Genomic DNA, 14,709 nt, shown 5'->3' with positions numbered 1-14,709 from the left:
TTTTTTTTTTGTGGTGAGAATACCTAAGATCTACTCTCTTAGCAAATTTCAAGTGTACAATACATCAAGACGGAAATCCTATTGTTTGGATAAACCTGGTATAAACCTGGAGGATATTATGCTACATGAAGTAACCTAGTCACAGAAAGACCAATATTACATGATCTCACTTACATGCGGTAGCTTCAAACTTTTGATGTCTTCTTTACATCACTAATAAGCTTCTCCAAAGAGTAATATGCACTTAGTGACATCTCTTCTTCACTAAATACTTACCCCAATCCCGAATGCAGTTGGCATACATCTCCACAACTATGCTGAAACTGGTTTTGAACAGTCACTAATTATTTTTGAATTACTAAATCTAATGGATGGACAAATATCTATTATCTAAACATATGTAGATGTAGCTTTTGACACTTGCACTGGTTTTAAATATCTACTTCCCATCCCTCCCCATCTCCCAGTTGTACTACTCTTTTCTGATTCTTCTTTTGAACTTGTTCCATTCAAAATGCTTGCTTTGGTGCTTTTTTTCCTTCCGTAGAGTGTTAGGAGATAATTCTCCATGGGTTTTTCATATTTCTGTATGTCTTATGATCAGAGGCACTGACAGTTTTTGTTCAGAGCTATATTTTGTGGTAGGCAGAATAATGCCAACCCCTGCCTCCAACCTCAAGGAGTTCCACAGTCTAATCCCTAGAGTCTGTGAACATGTTCTGTTACATGGAAAACCTAAATTTTCAGATGTAATTATAACTAAGAACCTTAAAATAAGACTATCCTGGTGGATCCAATCTAACTACAGATCCCTGAAAAGCAGAATGTCCTAGGGCTGGAAGGAGAAAAAGTCAGAGATATTCCAACTGCAGTAAGGATTTTATGTGATATATCAGGCTATGAGGTACAGGGTTTCATGAGTTCAGGCCAGAGAGAGGTCTCTGGTTGCTAATTTCAGCCCCCCACTGATATATAGCAGGGAAATGGAGACCTAAACCCATGATCACAGGGAGTTACATTCTGCAACAGTCTGAATGAATATGGAAGCAAATGCTTCTCAGGGCCTCTAAATAATAGCCAGCTACCCATCCATTTATTTCAGACATGTGAAACCTGGAGCAGAGAAGCCAGTTAAGCCAAACCAGTTATCTGACCTACGTAACTTTGAAATAGTAACTTTGTGCTATTTTAAGCCTCTAAGTTTGTGATAATTTGTTATAGCAGCAATAGAAAATGAACATACTTTTCAAGGATATTCATATATCAAGCAGGCTTGGAAGATGGAGATGATGTCTCCCTCCAGAGCAGGGGACAGGTTTTTCTGCTGTCCGGCGTGGTATAGATAATAGTCTAATTTAGGGCAAAGTTCTGGCGGGTACACTTGCAACTATGATAAAAAATGAGTTTTTCTATGTTCAAGGTTCTCAACTGGGACACAAACTCACTACATGCGTAGTGCCTATCTATATTCACCCCTGCAGAACTTGGGATGCAGGGAGAATTGTTGCAAACAGAAAGCTCATGCAATATCACCAAAGGTCCCTGTCCCCAGAATCTTGAGTGTTATGCCAACATCCATGGAATTGTGGAAGGTTTCAAGAAGTGTAAAATCTCCTACCCTGCATATTTCTTGATACTACGTTCTTAAACATTGGCATAAACCAACTTCTATCTAAATATGTTATTATTCTTTTATATCATGCTATCTCTAACAATCACAACTATTGTAATCACAACTGTTCCTTATATGCTCAAGTCTCCCTAAATCTATATATTTACCTTATTCATCTCTCCTTATATTCAAACAAAGGCAAGTCAATGGTCTTAGTATATCAATGGGGTAGCTTATTTCCCAAGATGCTTATGATCAATTATTTTCCTCCATGTATACACATATCATTTTCTCATATCATTTGCTAAGAGGGTAGATCTTAAGTATTGTCACCACTAAAAAATTGAAAAGAAAAGAAAAGAGAGATGTAACTTTGTGAGGTGATGGATATGTTACTTAGTATTATTTTGGTAATCACTTTTCAAGGTACATGTGTATAAGAACATCACATTGCACACTTTGAATATATGCAATTCTTATTTGCTAATTACCACTTCACTGCAACTTCTCCTCCTGAATAGACTCCACCTCCTATGGGAAAATGGTCTTAGTGATTTGTTTGACAAATAAGATGCAGAGAAAGTGACATTCTAGGCCATATATTTTTGCAGCTTAACCCTGAATCTCTTGGAATGCTCATTCTGTAGAAAATAAGCTATTGAATAAAATATCCAACTACAGTGAGACCAACCACCATGCTGTGAGGAAAACTCAGCTAGCCACATGAAGAGCTGGCCACCTAGCCATCCGATTCCAGGTTGCAGACACAAGGGAAAAAAAAAAAATCTTCAGTGTTCAGCCCAGTGAAGCTTTCATCCACCATCGAAAATGGTAATTGATTGAGACACTGCCAGGAGAATTACCTTGCTGGACCAAGCAACACACAAACTGTGAAAGATAATAATAAATTATAACTTTAGTTCTTAAGTTTTGAGGTGGTTTGTTACAAATCAATAAATAACTGAAACCACCATTATTTGAGTGGACTATTATAAAATCACTTATATACAAAGTAAAAGTAACTTCTATCACTGAATTATTCATTCTCTATCCAATATGTGATAATCAAACACCTCACACGAATTTGTATATCATTAAAATATCTGGATTATCCTATATTTCTTTTACAAACTACACATTTTCTTAATCTTTAGTTCTTATTTGTTTTTTTGTTTAATTAATCTGCATCTTCACATTTATTTATAAGAAAAATGGCCTGGCGCGGTGGCTCACGCCTGTAATCCCAGAACTTTGGGAGGCCAAGGCGGGTGGATCATGAGGTCAGGAGATCGAGACCATCCTGGCTAACACAGTGAAACCCCGTCTCTACTAAAAATACAAAAAATTAGCCGGGTGTGGTGGCGTGCACCTGTAGTCCCAGCTACTTGGGAAGCTGAGGCAGGAGAATGGCGTGAAGCTGGGAGGCAAAGCTTGCAGTGAGCTGAGATTGTGCCACTGCACTCCAGCCTGGGTGACAGAGCGAGGCTCTGTCTCAAAAAAAAAAAAAAAAAAAAAAGAAAAATACACCTGAATCATGTTCTTGATTTATGGTAAAGTTTCTTTATTTAGTCACCTTCGGACACATTATCAGATTTGTTACCATAGTATTTTATCAACTCTAATGAGGGTTATCCTTTTGGTAATACATTTAAGTAATTCACCAACACTAACCAGACTAATGACAAACTATCAATAAAATATTCCTCTATTATGGGCTCCCAAATCATGTAGTCATCAGTGCATTCTATTTTATAGGAATCACTGTAATTGTCATTAAGACAAAATTTACAGAATTAGCCAAACAGTAACTTGCTATTTTATTTAATTTGTAGGAAAGGGGAAAAAATGAGTAAGTATTTATCATGAGATTTTTGTTATTTTCTCTATTTACATTCTTTATATTCTTCTTCTCTTTTTGTTATTATCCCCAAGGGAGTTTTCTCTGTGAGTCTTTAAACTTATCTAGCTTATTGTACCTTTTCATAAACACACACACACTCATTCACATATCTGAGAAGGTTCCTGTATCTCAACAAATTAATTGAATTAAAATTCAAATAACTTTGGGCATTGGTAGAGTTAATAAGATGCAGCAAAATTACTGAGTAACCCACTACTTGAGCATTCTAGTATTTCAAGATTTTTGACATACTTAAGAATGTTGTCACATTATTATCAGGGCTTTGAACTGCAAGGTTTTTAGTTTTAAGAAGGCTTTAATGGGAAGAATCAACCATCATTCACTGAAATAGATAAAACTATAAAGCTAAGTTAAAAAGTAAAATTGATTTTTAAAGAGCATGAAGAAAAGTACTCTATCCAAGTAAGGATTTTTACACTGAGAAAAATGCTTCAGAAATTACCCAGTGCCTAAGAAGACTCAGGCATTTCAGAAGAAGATGAGAAAATGATTGAAAGCTCTAGAACTGAATGCCCCAAGGAAACATTAAACTTGCAATTATATGCAAATATATTTTAGCTGTTCCTCTTTTAGCAGACACTGAAAAGATGGATTTTTTTCTAGAGATTTTAAAAGTGGAACATCAAGGATGATTTTCTTGGTATTTTTCAACACTTGAAAGGCCTCATGGTAACAGTTACAAAATATAGAAATAATGTATACTTACACTAAAGGATTTTATTTAAATATGTATTTTAATACTGTCCAAGCATAATATCCATTCATTCATTAAATCAAAATATATTTAAGACATGAAATATACTTTATATTGTTCTAGTTGCTGGAAATATACATGAATATTAAAAATGCAAAATCCTACTCTCATGTAGCTTACATAATGTTGGATAGAAACAGAAAAAATATACAAATAAATATGTAACATTTCAGATGAAAATATATGAGGTTAAGTAAAACAGTGTAAGATAATAGTGACAAATGGTTTAGTTGGTTTTGTACGACAGGTTAAAGAAACTAGGTTTTCTATCAACAAATAACTGATACTATATTTCAGTATCTCAAGAAAATAAAAGCTAATCTGTGCTCTTTCTCATATCCCTAGATACATAATGTGCTCATGTTCCCACTCCTGTAAGATAATAAGTGTGTGTTATTTTATGCAACTAAGTTTGTGGTAATACTGTTACTCTTAAAAGGAAATTACCACAGACACTTGTTACAAATGTCAAAAAAGACTTTATTGAAGACTATTGTAATAGGAGAGAGAGACTGAGCTCAACCTTACTGAAACAAAAAACAGGAGAACTTTTTTTATTTCGTCTGTTCTTTATAAAAAATTGACATATAACAGTTGCACATAATTATGGATTACAGAATGATATTTTAATACACATACACAATGTGTTATGATCAAATCAGGGTTATTATCATATCTATCACCTGAAACATTTATTATTTTTTATGTTGAGAACCTTCCAGATCTTCTCTTCTAGCTATTAAAACACAAAATAAATTATCGTTAACTATATTCACCATCTAGTGCTATGGAACACTGAAAGTTATTCCTCTTGTTTAGCTGTAATTTTGTATCCTTTAACTAAGCTCCCCTATCCTCCACTGGTTGCTGGGCATGTAGATTGATTCCATATGTTGGCTATTGTGAATAGTGCTCTTATAAACATGGGGATGCAGATAATCTGTTCAATATAATAATTTCCTTTCCTCTGGATATATACTACATAGTTGGATTTCTGAATCACATTTAGTTCTGGTCAGAGTTTTTTGAGAATGTTTTCATGCTGTTCTCCAAAATTGCTGTGCTAACTTACATTCCCTTCAATAGTCTATAAGAGTTTTCTTCTCTCCACGTCCTCTCCAGCATGTAAGAGTTTTCCTCTCTCCACATCCTCACCAGCATATGTTATTTTTTTGTCTTTTTGATAACAGCCATTCTAATTGGCATGAGATATTTCATGAAGGTTTTCATTTGCATTTCTCTGATGATTAATTAGTGATGTTGAGTTTTTTATATGCTTCCTGGCCAATTTGTATGTTTTATTTTCATAAATGTCTATTTAGATAATTTGCCCAATTTTTTCTTTATTTTTTTTTTTTTGAGACGGGGTCTCTCTCTGTTGCCCAGGCTGGAGTGCAGTGGCGCAATCTCAGCTCACTGCAAGCTCTGCCTCCTGGATTCACGCCATTCTCCTGCTTCAGCCTCTCCGAGTAGCTGGGACTACAGGCGCCGCCACCACGCCCGGCTAATTTTTTGTATTTTTTTAGTAGAGATGGAGTTTCACCGTGGTCTCGATCTCCTGACCTCATGATCCGCCCGCCTCGGCCTCCCAAAGTGCTGGGATTACAAGCGTGAGCCACCGCGCCCGGCCAATTTGCCCATTTTTAAATCAGATAAGTTCTGTGTGTTTTCATCTTTTTTTTTGCTTTTGAGATATTTGAGATTCTTGTATATTCTGGAGGTTAATCTCTTGTTGGATGAATAAAAATATGTTTTCCCATTCTGAAGGTTGTGCTTTTCACTCTGCTGATTGTTTCTTTGGCTGCGTAGAAGCTCATTAGTTTGTATAATCCAATTTGTTTATTTTGGCTTTTCTTTCCTATGATTTGGAGGTGTTACCTAAAAAATTTTCCCCCAGACCAACATCCTGAAGTGCTTCTCCTATATTGGTCATGTATGACAAACCCACCGCTAACATCATAGTGAATGGAGAAAAGGTAAAAGATTTTACTCTAAGAACTAGAACAAGAAAATGATAACCCCTTTCTTCACTCCTACTCAACATAGGAAGGGAAGTTCTGGCCAGCACAATTAGGCAAGAGAAAGAAATAAAGGGCATCCAAATTAAAAAGGAAGAAGTCAAATTGTCTCTGTTTTCAGAAGACCTTGTATTACATATTAAAAAAAAACCCTAAAGACTCCCCTAAAAAAACTCAAGATTTATTTTTTTATTTTTATTATTATTTTTATTTATTTATTTATTTATTTTTATTTTTATTTTTTTTTTGAGTAGGAGTCTGGCTCTGTCACCCAGGCTGGAGTGTAATGGCACGATCTCAGCTCAATGCAACCTCTGCCTCCCAGGTTCAGGTGATTCTCCTGCCTCAACCTCCCAAATAGCTGGGATTACAGGCATCTGCCACCATGCCCAGCTAATTTTTTATACTTGTAGTAGAGACAGAGTTTCACCATGTTGGTCAGGCTGGTCTCCAACTCCTGACGTCAGGTGATCCACCCACCTCGACCTCTCAAAGTGCTGGGATTACAGGCATGAGCCACCCACCATGTCTGGCCAAAACTCAGGATTTTTAAACTTTAGTGTGAGCTAATGGAAAAGTACTGTAGAACATTTGTAGGGAGACTGTTACTTGATTAGGCCATCTATGTTGATCTCTTGATGCTTAGACTCCTAATCTCCAGCAGAGACTGGAAGACTAGAACACTGTTTTTCTTGATTATTCCATTCTTCCTTGAAAAAGAGACTCCCAGGTCTTAGACTATTTACATCTCAAAGGTAAGAGAAAGAATTTACAATCACAAGTTTTCTAAAGTACAGGCTCTAAGAAAAGATAGGTCAGGTGCCTATAGTGAGAAAGAAAACAACCTAAAATTTGGTCAAGCAAAAGGGAGTGTCAAAGTCACCTTGGTCGTTACACAGCAATAGATTAATAATACATTAGATTCCAGATGTCATGTAACATAGCCCATCTACCTCCCACCTCCCATAGGAATTACATAGTGTTCTTATCTGTTCTGCCCCACACAGTCACAGGACAATAAAGAAAACTTGTTTTTTTGTCTTTTTGCTTTTTTAATGTGTGGCCTCTAGGCCATTAGAAATGATCATCAAGTCATCACTCAAGTGGGACCCTGCCTTAACTTATGTTCTAACCTTATGGCTAATGAAGTTCCCATCAATGTGCCTCTTGAACTTAGCCCTCTAGAAATCCAGGCCACAGATCTTAAAATACATTAACTTCCACAATTATTAAAATATTCATTAATCCTTCCTGAGTGGGCACTCAAGCTCACTCAGCATTGCTATCATTCAGCATTGCTACATTAGAGAAATTATTTTATTAGTCCAATTATAGTTTATGTTCCTCCAAAGTTGAATTCTTCCAAAGTTTAATGCACCAGTATTTGGAGAATTCTGGCTAACATTTTTATTTGGATTAGCAGGTATTTTTTCACGATGATAAAGAGCCTCCAGGAATTTTATTATAAATTGACTCAGACCCCTAGACCAGCTCCTGTAATCCTCTCAGAACATATCATCACACAGCACTGGAATAACTGGGCCAAGACTAATCAAGCCAGTACACATGGTGTTGCATTGAATATTAATGGGATTTGTGCACCCAAAAATATTTCATGTTGCATGAGCCTGTTATTAGAATATATTCTGTCATCAAATCAACTCCACCCAGGCAAGCTACAGAATTTTCTATAAAATTCCTCAGCCAACCTGAATAGGGACAATTTTGGTAATAAACAACAACCAAATAAAATGCAAAGTCCTATCTCTTAATGATAACCTACTTTAATTTCCTCTTCCCACAAATTCTTTCCGTCTAAATTCACATTACCTATATCAGAGGAGTCAACAAACCTTTGGCGTTTGTCATTTGGTAGCAATATTTTTTGCTTCATACCAAGGTTTCATCATGGATTGTGGCCCCAAAGAATTCAGAAGCTCTGCTGGTCAGAATTATCCACCCTGTATGATTATTTTTTTGTTATACTTTAAGTTTTAGGGTACATGTGCACAATGTGCAGGTTTGTTACATATGTATCCATGTGCCATGTTGGTGTGCTGCACCCATTAACTCGTCATTTAGCATTAGGTATATATCCTAATGCTGTCCCTCCCCCCTCCCCCCACCCCACAACAGTCCCCGGAGTGTGTTGTTCCCCTTCCTGTGTCCATGAGTTCTCATTGTTCAATTCCCACCTATGAGTGAGAACATGCGGTGTTTGGTGTTTTGTCCTTGCGATAGTTTAATGAGAATGATCTTTTCCAGTTTCATCCATGTCCCTACAAAGGACATGAACTCACCATTTTTTATGGCTGCATAGTATTCCATGATGTATATGTGCCACATTTTCTTAATCCGGTCTATCGTTGTTGGACATTTGGGTTGGTTCCAAGTCTTTGCTATTGTGAATAGTGCCACAATAAACATACGTGTGCATGTGTCTTTATAGCAGCATGATTTATAGTCCTTTGGGTATATACCCAGTAATGGGATGGCTGGGTCAAATGGTATTTCTAGTTCTAGATCTCTGAGGAATTGCCACACTGACTTCCACAATGGTTGAACTAGTTTACAGTCCCACCAACCGTGTAAAAGTGTTCCTGTTTCTCCACATCCTCTCCAGCACCTGTTGTTTCCTGACTTTTTAATGATGGCCATTCTAACTGGTGTAAGATGGTATCTCATTGTGGTTTTGATTTGCATTTCTCTGATGGCCAGTGATGATGAGCATTTTTGCAAGTGTTTTTTGGCTGCATAAATGTCTTCTTTTGAGAAGTGTCTGTTCATGTCCTTCCCCCACTTTTTGATGGGGTTGTTTGTTTTTTTCTTGTAAATTTGTTTGAGTTCATTGCAGATTCTGGACATTAGCCCTTTGTCAGATGAGTAGGTTGCTAAAATTGTCTCCCAATTTGTAGGTTGCCTGTTCACTCTGATGGTAGTTTCTTTTGCTGTGCAGAAGCTCTTGAGTTTAATTAGATCCCATTTGTCAATTTTGGCTTTTGTTGCCATCGCTTTTGGTGCTTTAGACATGAAGTCCTTGCCCATGCCTATGTCCTGAATGGTAATGCCTAGGTTTTCTTCTAGGGTTTTTATGGTTTTAGGTCTAACATGTAAGTCTTTAATCCATCTTGAATTAATTTTTGTATAAGGTGTAAGGAAGGGATCCAGTTTCAGCTTTCTACATATGGCTAGTCAGTTTTCCCAGCACCATTTATTAAATAGGGAATCCTTTCCCCATTTCTTGTTTTTGTCAGGTTTGTCAAAGATCAGATAGTTGTAGATAGGCGGCATTATTTCTGAGGGCTCTGTTCTGTTCCATTGATCTATGTCTCTGTTGTGGTACCAGTACCATGCTGTTTTGGTTACTGTAGCCTGGTAGTATAGTTTGAAGTCAGGTAGCATGATGCCTCCAGCTTTGTTCTTTTGGCTTAGGATTGACTTGGCGATGTGAGCTCTTTTTTGGTTCCATATGAACTTTAAAGTAGTTTTTTCCAATTCTGTGAAGAAAGTCATTGTAGCTTGATGGGGATGGCATTGAATCTATAAATTACCTTGGGCAGTATGGCCATTTTCACGGTATTGATTCTTCCAACCCATGAGCATGGAATGTTCTTCCATTTGTTTGTATCCTCTTTGATTTCACTGAGCAGTGGTTTGTAGTTCTCCTTGAAGAGGTCCTTCATGTCCCTTGTAAGTTGGATTCCTAGGTATTTTATTCTCTTTGAAGCAGTTGTGAATGGGAGTTCACTCATGATTTGGCTCTCTGTCTGTTATTGGTGTACAAGAATGCTTGTGATTTTTGTACATTGATTTTTTATCCTGAGACTTTGCTGAAGTTGCTTGTCAGCTTAAGGAGATTTTGGGCTGAGACAATAGGGTTTTCTAGATATACAATCATGTCATCTGCAAACAGGGACAATTTGACTTCCTCTTTTCCTAATTGAATACCTTTTATTTCCTTCTCCTGCCTAATTGCCCTGGCCAGAACTTCCAACACTATGCTGAATAGGAGTGGTGAGAGAGGGCATCCCTGTCTTGTGCCAGTTTTCAAAGGGAATGCTTCCAGGTTTTGCCCATTCAGTATGATATTGGCTTTGGGTTTGTCATAGATAGCTCTTATTATTTTGAGATATGTCCCATCAATACCTAATTTATTGATAGTTTTTAGCATGAAGGTTGTTGAATTTTTTCAAAGGCCTTTTCTGCATCTATTGAGATAATCATGTGTTTTTTGTCTTTGGTTCTGTTTATATGCTGGAGTACATTTATTGATTTGCGTATGTTGAACCAGCCTTGCATCCCAGGGATGAAGCCCACTTGATCATGGTGTATAAGCTTTTTGATGTGTTGCTGGATTCGGTTTGCCAGTATTTTATTGAGGATTTTTGCATCAGTGTTCATCAAGGATATTGGTCTGAAATTCTTTTTTTTGGTTGTGTCTCTGCCAGGCTTTGGTATCAGGATGATGCTGGCCTCATAAAATGTGTTAGGGAGGATTCCCTCTTTTTCTATCAATTGGAATAGTTTCAGAAGGAATGGTACCAGTTCCTCCTTGTGCCTCTGGTAGAATTCGGCTGTGAATCCATCAGGTCCTGGACTCTTTTTGGTTGGTAAGCTATTGATTATTGCCACAATTTCAGAGCCTGTTATTGGTCTATTCAGAGATTCAACTTCTTCCTGGTTTAGTCTTGGGAGGGTGTATTTGTCAAGAAATTTATCCATTTCTTCTAGATTTTCTAGTTTATTTGCGTAGAGGTGTTTGTAGTATTCTCTGATGGTAGATTGTATTTCTGTGGGATTGGTGGTCATATCCCTTTTGTCATTTTTTATTGCATCTATTTGATTCTTCTTTCTTTTCTTCTTTATTAGTCTTGCTAGTAGTCTATCAATTTTGTTGATCTTTTCAAAAAACCAGCTCCTGGAACCATTAATATTTTGAAGGGTTTTTTGTGTCTCTATTTCCTTCAGTTTGCTCTGATTTTAGTTATTTCTAGCCTTCTGCTAGCTTTTGAATGTGTTTGTTCTCGCTTTTCTAGTTCTTTTAATTGTGATGTTAGGATGTCAATTTTGGATCTTTCCTGCTTTCTCTTGTGGGCACTTAGTGCTATAAATTTCCCTCTACACACTGCTTGGAATGTGTCCCAGAGATTCTGGTATGTTGTGTCTTTGTTCTCATCAGTTTCAAAGAACATCTTTACTTCTGCCTTCATTTCGTTATGTACCCAGTAGTCATTCAGGAGTAGGTTGTTCAGTTTCCATGTAGTTGAGTGGTTTTGAGTGAGTTTCTTAATTCTGAGTTCTAGTTTGATTGCACTGTGGTCTGAGAGACAGTTTGTTATAATTTCTGTTCTTTTACATTTGCTGAGGAGAGCTTTACTTCCAACTATGTGGTCAATTTTGGAATAGGTGTGGTGTGGTGCTGAAAAAAATGTATATTCTGTTGATTTGGGCTGGAGAGTTCTGTAGATGTCTATTAGGTCACTTGGTGCAGAGCTGAGTTCAATTCCTGGGTATCCTTGTTAACTTTCTGTCTCGTTGATCTGTTTAATGTTGACAGTGGGGTGCTAAAATCTCCCATTATTATTGTGTGGGAGTCTAAGTCTCTTTGTAGGTCACTCAGGACTTGCTTTATGAATCTGGGTGCTCCTGTATTGGGTGCATATATATTTAGGATAGTTAGCTCTTCTTGATTTATTGATATTATTTCTCTCAGCTTATTTGAATACCAATCAGAATGGTAATATAGTCTATAAAGCACAACTTGGTGGTTAATTGTTTTTGGCTACCAAAAAATTGAGTCATCAGGGGATGCAACATCATTCTCCCCCACACCCAGATTATCTGGGTGCAGTATTTATACAGGCTATAAATCAGGAGAAATCCAAAATCCTTTATGTGGAGATCTCATTTCCTCACAGGGGCTTTCTCTCAGCCTCAGCCATTAGATATACCAGATCTGAAAGAAACAGTGGACAGGGTTTTTCTCTGAATCTGAGAAACTCTCAAGAAAAATGACATGATTGACTTCATCCTTGGAACTATAACCCATTTAAGAGCATTTCTCTAATTTTCAAGTTCTTCTCTGATTCTTTGTATCATCTCTTTGACCCACACCCTTTACCCCTTGCTCAGAATTTCTCCTCCTGACTCAGCTGTACTCCATATCCATAGGGCAGACAATACAGAAAACTGGCTAACACTTTTTTATCAGAAGCACTTGAGACAGATGTTAAAGGATTTGATTGTTTAAAAAAAATGCAGAGCTGTCTCCATTGATGGCCATGGAATTGTGGTTGCAGTTAATCCAGATTTGGCTACATGGGATTAAGTGATAATACACTCTAAAATACACTTAAGAATAGTTGCTGTGAGGTGTAGTGTGTTTTCTGCATTTACATCAACTTCTTTGGATATACACAGGTCCACACCTGAACGTGGGAATATAGGATCAGTCAAAATCAAACAAAAATTGTGTGATGTTAGAAAGAAAGTTCTGTACTTTCATGTATCCCTTTTTCAGTGTTATTAGCTGATCTTTGCAACTTTTCCATTGAAGGCCCTGACTTACCGCCCTTCATGTACAACTTGAAGACACAATCATTTTAAAAATTAATCCATACTTTTAAACATTTTCATTACATATTCTGAGTAGCAGGTGCTCCTATTACCCATTTCAATTTTAAATGAGAAAAGTGTTCTAAGAGTGTGGTAGGGAGGTTGCATCTCCTTATGCTATGCTTCCTTGATTTTTCTGTTTTGGTACATTAGTAGCAGTGATGTGTGAAAAATGATTAGAGAAATAAACTCCGGTAGTTTGAATTGGTAGATAATTTGCTCTCTCAATCTTTTAATTGTATAGTCCAAATCTGCTACTGTTACAAGATAATCAAAGCATAAAGTAGAATAAATTAAAATCCCATTAACAGCAAGTTGTAGCACCCTAGGGCTATTGGTATTGATCCAAAATAATCTGCTTGGTACATGTGGTGGTGCTTCTGACTGTGGAGAATTTTATCCCAAGCCATTTTCAAGTGAGTGATCTCCTATTGAAAATGGGTACAGTTTCTCTTCCTAACAACTGATACACTAGGTGATGGGGGAATATGTGGAATGTGTTCTCTGTCTGTCCATGACTGCACAGTGTGAGTACTTGCATTTCCGCATGTTGCATAATCCTAGGGAGGAAGCCTTCAAGATCTGACAAAGGCATCGGCTGAACATCCTGATTCCTTTTTGAGTTGACAACTGATTTTTGTTTTTTTTTATAGTTTGTTGTGTGTGATTGAGGGTAGGGGTGTGTGTGTGTGTGTGTGTGCGCGCGCACATACACATTTGTCTACATGAACCACTTTAATTCTTCCTGTAAATTTCCACTAATTTTTTTTTTATTAATAGGCCCAGAGGATGGTGTTTCATTGTCTATTTTTTAAGATTCATTTTTCTATATTGCAAGGCTGCAAGCTAATGCCCAATAATCTGTACATATTCAATCAATGTTCAAGAATTCAAGTCTAATTTCTTTTCTACTTGAAAACAAACCAAAAAGCAAAAACTACTCTTAGCTCTGACCTTCTCCTTCTAAAATTTTAACATCTGCAAGGTTTGTTGCAGTTAACTTTCAACCAACAATGAAAATTTCCATTGAAAAAACAGAAAAACTGTTTTGTTTCAGTTGGAGAGAAGTATGTCACTCAGTTTATACAGTAATGGGGTAGAAAAGTCCTTGGAGTGCTTGATAGTCAATCCTATAGGCAGTGAATTAATGGACTCATGAACAAGGTGGATTGCTCTGAACTTTACATGCTTAGCATGCCCAGGAATGTACTACTTCCACTTTATGTGGCATCTTTGCTGGGCTGCTTCTTCTCTATTTGAATATCTCTTACATCACCCAAGACATGATCAGTATGCCTGGCCCCCAGTTTAACTGTTGGAGCAATGTATACGAACATCCCGTACTAAGAGAGTGATTGTCTATGTAACGGGCTATGAAAAGCAGCTGCACAGGCAGCCTTTGAGTGTAAAACTCCTATGAATTGAACAGGCTAGACTGAGACTTTTATTTCAGTTGGACTTGTCTGTCAGTCTCTACCTGTAGTATGGATAACCACAGTCCTTAACTCTTCCTGTGCCTCTTCCTTAGAGAGAGAAAGTCATGGTATCATCATTGTAGTGCATTAACATACTTTACATTGTTACCAAGTCCTGACTCACTTGATTATGGCAATTTAGATATTCCCATAGCAAACAGTAACTGTATACTAAATTTCAATCACAAGAATGCCACGTGGCATTGACAGGTAAAATATATTATTGATTCCATGCAATATCTGAACATAATTATACTAAAAAGTATTGATTTTTACCTAAAATTTAAATTCGAGTGAGCGCCAGTGTTTCATTT

The sequence above is a fragment of the Nomascus leucogenys genome, chromosome 21 (assembly GCF_006542625.1).
Source record: "Nomascus leucogenys isolate Asia chromosome 21, Asia_NLE_v1, whole genome shotgun sequence".
In the NCBI taxonomy this organism is placed as follows: Eukaryota; Metazoa; Chordata; class Mammalia; order Primates; family Hylobatidae; genus Nomascus; species Nomascus leucogenys.
The sequence above is the reverse complement of the archived record's forward strand: the minus strand, read 5'-3'. Positions refer to the sequence as shown.